General features: G+C 40.8%; 1 long non-coding RNA gene across 6 annotated transcripts; it reads left to right on the top strand.

Annotated features, from left to right (window-relative positions):
• The first annotated feature begins 374 nt into the window (after positions 1 to 374).
• Positions 375 to 4,055, top strand: LOC119326595. Of its 6 annotated transcripts, none has more exons than XR_005158064.1 (7): positions 375 to 843; positions 936 to 1,391; positions 2,377 to 2,503; positions 2,599 to 2,985; positions 3,087 to 3,155; positions 3,321 to 3,446; positions 3,666 to 4,055. It is a non-coding gene; the product is annotated as an uncharacterized LOC119326595 (long non-coding RNA). The 6 variants fall into 6 exon arrangements; XR_005158067.1 differs by lacking the exon at positions 3,321 to 3,446 and having other exon boundaries at positions 936 to 1,077; positions 1,260 to 1,391; positions 3,666 to 4,052; XR_005158066.1 differs by lacking the exon at positions 3,321 to 3,446 and having other exon boundaries at positions 936 to 1,077; positions 1,220 to 1,391; positions 3,666 to 4,052.
• The last annotated feature ends 3,639 nt before the right edge of the window (positions 4,056 to 7,694 follow it).

Genomic DNA, 7,694 nt, shown 5'->3' with positions numbered 1-7,694 from the left:
CTCTCGCCCGCCCTCAACGCCGCCGGCCGGCCTCGCTGCCGCGCGCGCACGCGCGCGCCTCTCTACAGAGAGCGAGATCGTGGAGAGAGAGAATTTTTTCTTTTCTTGTTCTTTTTAATTTTAACTAGTTAATTAGTTTAACAAAAACGGTAAAATAACTTAAAACTTGATAATCTCTACTACTATTAAAAGAGCGAACTGTAATTTTTTTACAGCCACCCAAGGTAAGTGTACACGGGAAAACCTGAAGCCTCCGATCTACTCCGCCTGATAAATTTAATAGTCTATATTTCTCCAATAATCTGCCATCTAATCACACGGCTGAGATTCAATGTTCTGCCGGCAGACTCCTCCCGCAGGTCCGTCCGCTCGATGCCCCGTCTCCCCAAATCACGGAACAATATCGTCACGCAGAGGGCGGAGACCTCGCGCGCATTATGTTCCTCCCGATCCCATCACGCTCTTTCTCCTCCGCCGGCCCTAGGTAGGTGGCTGCTCTGCCCTCGACGGGTGTCTCAGCGTCGCTATATCTCTGATGGTCGCTCCGCCCTCAATGGGGTGTCCCAGCATCGATCTCCCTCAGATCTCGCCACCATCTCGGCCGGCGTCGTTACCTGCCTCCTCCATCAGCGCTCGAGCGAAGCCGCCATCATATCACGTGTTGCTGCGCATGAGAGCGGAGCGGACGCAGAACTGGGTCAAGTAGATTGATTTTGAGCGGCGCACAGAGCCGATGGTGGGGCGCTGGACTAGGCAGGCACCGCCGCCGCTCCTGCATACCCGGGGGCGAGCGAGGATGCAGGCATGGCCGCCGCTCCCGAGGGAGTGGATCTACCACTGCTGGTCAGTTGAGAATGCGTTATTTTTTTTGTTTTTCTGTTCCATGGATTTTGGAAACACGTGGTTGTCCCTACTGATTTCCGTGGGATGCACAGGTTTCAGTCACATCACCTATGCTATAATCCCACCCATATACATGGCTGCCTGAAGGAGGTGTTCAAGATGAATGGGTACCGACAACAGCGGGCAGATCAACTACGAGGAGCTCAAGGCTGTTCTGGAGCAGGTGGGTGCAAGGTAATATCCGACTCTTCATGTTGATCTGCCCGCTGCTCCCCTTCTCCTAGGTAACACCATGGAATCCCATGTTTCTTTAAATATATTTCTTGGAACTTCTTCTAAAATTTTGGTCGCTCTTGGGAGTTCTTATTCCAATCAGATCCACAGAAGGTGATCTGGCTAACATGCCGTGGATTCAGGATAGTGTGTGGGATTTCCAGTAGAAGAGTATCTTCAGAGATGGCTCTTCTTGGCACCGCTATCTCTGGTGTGAATGTCCTTGCCATGCCCATTTTAGTGCCAGACACAATACAGGAGAGTAATGTTATCAGGTACTGTACTGCACATTGACTGTTTATTTAGTATGTACATGTTCTCTGCTCCTAAATTAATGGCATATTAGAAAGTGTGCAGTCTAAAATTGGCTCATACCCAACAAAAGAGTGTTCAGATTGTTTTCTTGAGAAAAGAGAGTATTCAAATTGGTTACGTGAAAATCTATTATGAAAATTGTCTTCAAAATGATAATTTCATATTACTATAATTTAATAATTTATTACTAATTTTAGACAGAAGTTAGAAGAATATCTAGGTCCTTCTGGGGTTGAGGTTTAAACCATAGATTGATTTCAAGGGAAAGATGCTGGTGCTGTGAAATGCATGCCGGCCGCTATTTTTTTCACACTTCTATCTGATAGGCGTTCTCTAGAAATTTTGCAAACCACATGTTTGTGTCCTCTTCTGGTAAAAGTGTTCTTCTCAAGGTAATCAAAAGGTTCCCTTTTTTATGTACTAACAGGTTAGTTTGACGTTACTGATATATGTTCAATCGATGTACAATATTTTAGTATCTCATTGCCAAAAGAATTCAACGTCTACTTGAATGTACAGAATTCTGAATCTGTCACATTCTCACATTGGCAATTGACAACGACCTCCTGGATAATCAATTATGATATTATTATTCTTAGCCTTTTCATCCGGTTTTCCGCTTCTGCACTAGATATATGTCAGTGCCTTGGTGTGGCATTACCCATCTTTCTTTTAGTTCAGGAATATTGCTTTGTGATCCTTGCTTATTGTGTTTTATATTTTCCGTTCATCTTTGCCTTGTAGTCCATGTAATATGGCACTTAACAGGTAATATAATATCTTTTTAATTGGAAATTATTCTTGACAAATATTTTATGGAACAACCAATAATCATGTGTGGGTATGTGTCCATCTTTTTTGATTAAATAACCAATGAAAAAGCTCTAGAATCTTTGTCGGTCATGTTATTTGTTGATGCCTTTAACATGAACAAATATTTGTCAGGTCATCACTCTTGTGGAAGGATCGGCGCAGCAGAGATTCGAAGGAGATCCAGGTGTTCTTCTCCATCCTTCAACAAGTGGATTATTCTTTGTGCCAATGCATAGCTTGATTTCATGTGAGAGGATGGGTGAGTTCTAAAATATGCCTTATTGCTCTGGTTGCAATTCAGTGATCCTCTTCTCTTTCAAACTAAATTCATTTTTTCTGATGAATTATATTTAGATGTGTGATGCACACGATGCAACATGTCCTAGAATGATGCGACGGACAGTGCCGCTGACAACGGCTAGGTGACAAGGATGAGCCCCCTCGCACCAAAGCAGCTCGCAAGCTTGATGGCGCCAAGGCATCTCCCTACTGCTATAAGAACGTCCACCAATAAGCTACACATGCTCCTACACCTTCTTATGGCGTAGGTTCAAATATGTGATTTCTTGCTTTTACTACATCTTTGGTGCAACATATGATGTGTACGTGCAGTTTATAATTTGCATTGAGATGAGCTAATCAAAACTGACTACACTTTAACTATCTTGATTTTAATTTCCTGCTTACCTATCATGTTCCATCCTTAGTTTTCAGGGAACAGCAGGCTGCATTTCGTATGCGGTTCGTAATTTATTCATTATCTCACTTTTATCCATATCTTTATTTTGGTTATTAAGATCCAATTTGAACTTAATTGTCTGGTTTATTTTTGTTCCTTTCAGGCTTCAGTCTTGAAACAAATTGAGGTTCAAAGAAGTATTCACATTGAGACCAATCTCCATTCCATGCAGGTAGGGAAAGGGTTACTAGGTTTGGTTGGCGATGGTTGTTCATTGATTTTTTAGGATTTGTTTATTGATTAATAAACGATGCATGATCCTGTTATGTAGATATCATTTGATGGGGAAACTTTTTATATGTTGCATGAAATGGTTTCTCATTCTATTTTATTTCAGATGTATCTTCACCAGCAATTATAACTTCCCACTTTTGCTCAAGAGTTACATGTGAGCCAAGCAAATATGGTGGCACAATGCTTGACCTTCTAATATGTTATGTACTATTTCCATTAGTGAACATTGGTGCGTCTAAAAGACACAATATTCTACGATGTTTGGAAACTCTTTATTGGATTTAAATTTTCAAATGTTACTCTTATGTTTGGTATGGGATGTTCGCTTCTCAAATATATTTTAATCATTTTCCTTTATTGCTAGAGCTATGTTCTATTGTTTAAGCAGTCTTTTTTACAAGCCACCTACCCTTTTCTAAATACCATAATAACAAATTGTGTTGTCCAGGCAAACTCAGGTCCTGAGCACCACATTGAGAAAGAAAGGGAAGCCAAGGGCATAGGTTTTAGTTTGGAGGGCATCTAAGATAATGAAAGCTACAAGATATGCATGAAAACATTCTTTTGACGTGTACCATGACAAGTTATCGGTGTAAAGAAACACTATGTTGCACAGAATATTATCATAACACACTAATGGAATAGTATGGAAAGGTGTTCGCCTAATGGATGATGGGAGATAAAGTAAGCATATTTTTGTGTACTAACCAAGCAAGAGCACAATGAGGGTGATGGTGCACCCAAGAGTTCTGACATTATATGAGAAGTTTGAAACGTATTATCAGTAGTTAGTTGCGTCTTTACTCTGCACGTGCTAAATTATAGCGTTTGTTGAATATTGTGGATTTCAATATTATTAGGATATCTCTACTTTATTTTTTTATAAGTGTATTTCTTGTATTTTTTATAGTATTAGTCGAGACGTGCATTGCACGTGTATGCTTACTAGTTAACAAAAAATATGAGAAATCGGAGCAAAAGAAATATGATTGGCCAGAATTTGTGAAACATGATTATGGGGCCAGAATTTGTGAAGCAAAAGAAATCGGAGCAGTTCATTCAAATATCGAAAAAAAATAAGGAAAATGCGGCTAAGAAGGAGTACAATCATATTATGGGGCCAGGAGGGTATCGCCTTTGGGAGCCTAGGTGGGAGAAGATGGAGAACGAGCTGAGGGCGCGAGGAATCCGTCCAGGTACGGAGGGATGGGACCCAAGGGCCAAAAGCTGGTGGTACGGGCATGGGGGAACGCTGAACCCGGAGACAGGGGAGTGTGTTTACCGGGGCAAAATAATTAAACCCACCCAAGCCCTTATTGACGCAATGAGGGATGCTCAAGAGGGGAAGATCAAGTTCAACAGAGAGAACGACGCGCTAACAAAAGCCCTCGGGAATCCTGAACACGGAGGACGTGTACGAGGCATGGGGGACATTCCGTGGAAAATAGGGTTCCCCCAGAACGATGACCCGTACGGTTACAGAAGCCGGAAGAGAAAGATGGATCGGGAAGCAGATATTGCCTGCACTATATATATGTCCTAACTATATTTTTGTGTCCGCTATTATACATGCAGAATGAAGATTAAGGAATGCAGAGTAAGGAACATCCATGATGTTGGGTTCATTGACCCACACATCGTTAATGGATATGTGTTGGAGCATCACCCCGCCGACATGGAGGCAGACCTGTGGCAGTTTCTTACAAAGCAGGAACTCAAAAGTGATATTCTATTTCCTTACCATTTTGGGCGAGTGTTTCTGTCTTGAGCACATTCTCTTTTGTTTACTCCATGCATGGTATGTGGCCGGCTAATCGATGAGTTATGCATGACGTACTGTGCATGTATCGTGTCCGCAGGTTCCACTGGATTCTGCTAGTAATTAAAGTTGACACCTCAGAATGTCTCGTCCACGACTCTTTGAATAAGGATCCAAAACTTTGGGGCGGCATGAGAAGAATGCTGCAGAAGTAATTATTTTCATTCATTTGCGCTCTATATCGATCGGCCTATTTCGTTCATTTCCTAATATCAAGTAACTAATAACTCTCTTGTTCATTTAATTTTCTTTGCCTCGTAGGGTTTGGAGACGGTTCGTAGATACAAAGGTCGGTGAATTCAAAAAAGAGCTAGAATTCAAAAGGTCAAAGGCTAAGAATGGTGAGGATATTCAGCCAGCGGGGACCAATCTATGTGCATACTATGTCTGTGAGATGATCCGGAGATACACCTCTGAGCGGCGGGTTCCGAGTGATACCAATGCTCAGAGGAATAACCTCCGGATGATGCTTAGTCCAGAAGCTCGCTTCCGACCACTTCAAGAGGAACTAGCTGGATGGTTCAGGAGGGAAGTCCTCCATCCTAAAGGAGAACACCATTACGAGGACGTAGAACTTTATATGCATTAAATTATGTATGGAAACTTGTTCAAAATTGTATATGGTCATCCGATGATATTGAATATATATTGTATATTCCTCTTGAATTCTTTTTGGTTCTAATTTCAATTTTGTTTGAAATTGTACATTCATATGCATGTATGTAGTACCGTAGAATATGTGAAACTCCTTCAAAATTAAAATAAAGCACAAAAGAAATAAAACAATACAAATTAAACAGAAAACAGGTTTAGGGGGGAGGGGCTAAAACCCTAAACCTGCGGCGGCCTTTAGTCGCGGTTGGCCAGAAGAACCGCGACTAAAGGTCCTCCGCCCCGACGGCCGCCTGGCGCCCACGTGGACGGGCCTTTAGTCGCGGTTCTTAAGCAACCGCGACTAAAGGGGGGGGGGCTTTAGTCGCGCCTGTTTGGTCGCGGTTGCGCAACCGCGACTAATGGCAGTTGCGAACCGCGACCAAAGGCCCTTTTCCACCAGTGGTAGATACTACATACAACATACAAAACGCAAGTGTTGATAACTACCACTGCTTGTAGGAAACATTTGTTATATCAACAAACAGGGTTGCTAAAGTGAGCGGGAGCGCAAAAACGCTAATTGTGCGCTCTAGTCGCTGCGCGTGCCGCTCGGCTAATCCAGTAATCCAGCGGGCCTGCTAATCATAGTAAAACGGTTGATACAAAACACAATGGAATTAAATGAGTTACAGTAGCCAATAACCAACCCCACCCTTAATTACACTGAACGCAACAGCCCCTGGCCGGCCTTGTAAATTGATAGTAAATTTGAAAGGGAATATTGTAATGTGATTACTATCTTCCTTTTGTTAGGTAATTGAAATTGGCTTCTGCCTAGTCGTAACTCAATCACCATGCAATATGGATAGGCGTGGTAAATTGATAGTAAGTTAGAAATGGAATATAGTAATGTGATTACTATTTACCTTTTGACAAGTAATAGTAATTGGCTCGTGCCTAGTAACATGCAATACGATTTTCTATTAAAAAAAGTAACGTTGCCGTTCAATGTTGGGGTGTAGCCTTGTACTCCATGACTCACACATTGGCAGCTAAGAAACAATTGGTATGCAAATAATTTGCTAATAAAAAAATTGACTCATTGCTAGCGGTAACGCAATAGGTATATTCAATCAAAATACTCTGAAAACTTCCCTTAATTTTAACCCCCATTTAGTCCCAACATGATTTTTACATTATCAGAAGAATTACAATAGTCCTCACTATTCTTTTACTTCACCTAATATATGCTCTCTATTTCTTACTAGAATTAATGAGAGGGTTACTAGAATAGAAGCTCAATTACTATACTCCAGCCCATAGTAATTTTGCATTGTTAAGTTCTGATCTTTGACAAAAAAAATTACATTCAATTGGAACGGTAGTTTTACTATAAGAGAAATTACTAGAATATACTATAGAGAGTAAATGTTTTACGATCACCCATAAGAATGGCAACCATATTATTCTTTAGCAGGGCGTAGGAGTGGTGTGGTAGTCAGTAATACATTTGATTCCATTACCATGTTTGCTACAAAATTTACTAGGATTAGCAGACGGCTGCTTTGCATGTGAGACGGAAAAGTTTTACTGGCCATGTAGTAACTCATTTAAGTACATTATATTTTCAGCCCACTATTTTACGAGGAGTAGCAAACCCGCTGGATTAGCCAAGCGACAGGCACAGGGACCGGAGCGCACAATTAGCGATTTTGCGCGCCCGCTCATTTTAGCGCCACCGTATATATATAGTATATGAACCATTTTTTAGGTAGTATGTACCATTTTTTGAGTATGCTCTTTTTTACGTACAAATATGTATATATTTTACAAATATAACAAAAACTATGGGCCCATATGCAATTTTTTCATGTAACTTGCTTTGAAATATCTTAAATATAGTATATGAACATATTTAAAATAATAAAATAGTATATATAGTACCATATACTAGTATATGAGACATGTGGGGTAATTACCATTGGGTGGTAGGATGGATTTTCCATATATATATATATATATATACATATATATATATACATATATATATATATATATATATAT

Source organism: Triticum dicoccoides, chromosome 6B, assembly GCF_002162155.2.
Source record: "Triticum dicoccoides isolate Atlit2015 ecotype Zavitan chromosome 6B, WEW_v2.0, whole genome shotgun sequence".
In the NCBI taxonomy this organism is placed as follows: Eukaryota; Viridiplantae; Streptophyta; class Magnoliopsida; order Poales; family Poaceae; genus Triticum; species Triticum dicoccoides.
This window is presented reverse-complemented; position numbering and strand designations above follow the sequence as displayed.